General features: G+C 53.1%; 1 protein-coding gene across 1 annotated transcript in view; it reads right to left on the bottom strand.

The window, feature by feature from the left end:
• The window catches only part of LOC103257057 (zinc finger protein 658B-like), a 17,565-nt gene extending 17,456 nt beyond the window's left edge, over positions 1-109 (bottom strand). The window contains 1 exon segment of the mRNA XM_008054789.1: positions 27-109. The gene's annotated coding sequence lies outside the window, so the exon portion shown is untranslated.
• Positions 110-540: the final 431 nt, after the last annotated feature.

The following is a 540-nucleotide window of genomic DNA, read 5'->3' as shown; positions in this document are numbered from 1 at the left end:
GGGAGCCCCGACGCTGGCGGCCTCACCCCAGGTGCGCGGCCTCTGCTCCCGAGCAGACCTAAGAAACCGGATGCTTGCCTTTCAGGCCAAGAAGGCAGACGCTGGAGATCGGGGCTGGACCTGCGCCTGCGCAGAGGGCGCACCGTGGAACCCTTCCCAGAGTGCTGCGCGGTAGGCCCCCCGACGTCGGGAACTACCATTCCCCTAATCCCTTGCGTCCTGGGCGTTCGTGATTTCCATCTTCGTCCGTGGGTCGAGTCCTGGCTGCCCAGGTGTTGCCCAGATCCTCAGAGGTGTGGGCATCACGGCCCCCCGCAGTTTGTGGTTGGAGCAAAAAGCTGCAACAGACACCAACAGCCACAGAAACATGAATAGGGACTGGACGTTAGAAATGTTAAGGAAAATCATTATTTTCTTAGTGTGATGTTGGGAGATGTAGGAAATTGCTCTTATACGCAAAAGATACACACTGAAGCCTTTACACTTACATATTTGTAGTTTAAAGTGATATTTGTAAAATAAGAAAAACTATTAGAGAAA

The sequence above is a fragment of the Carlito syrichta genome, unplaced genomic scaffold (genome assembly GCF_000164805.1).
Source record: "Carlito syrichta isolate Samal-C Ts95f unplaced genomic scaffold, Tarsius_syrichta-2.0.1 Scaffold301444, whole genome shotgun sequence".
Lineage (NCBI taxonomy): Eukaryota > Metazoa > Chordata > Mammalia > Primates > Tarsiidae > Carlito > Carlito syrichta.
Note: the sequence above shows the minus strand (reverse complement) of the source record. Positions and strands in the feature narration are given on the sequence as shown.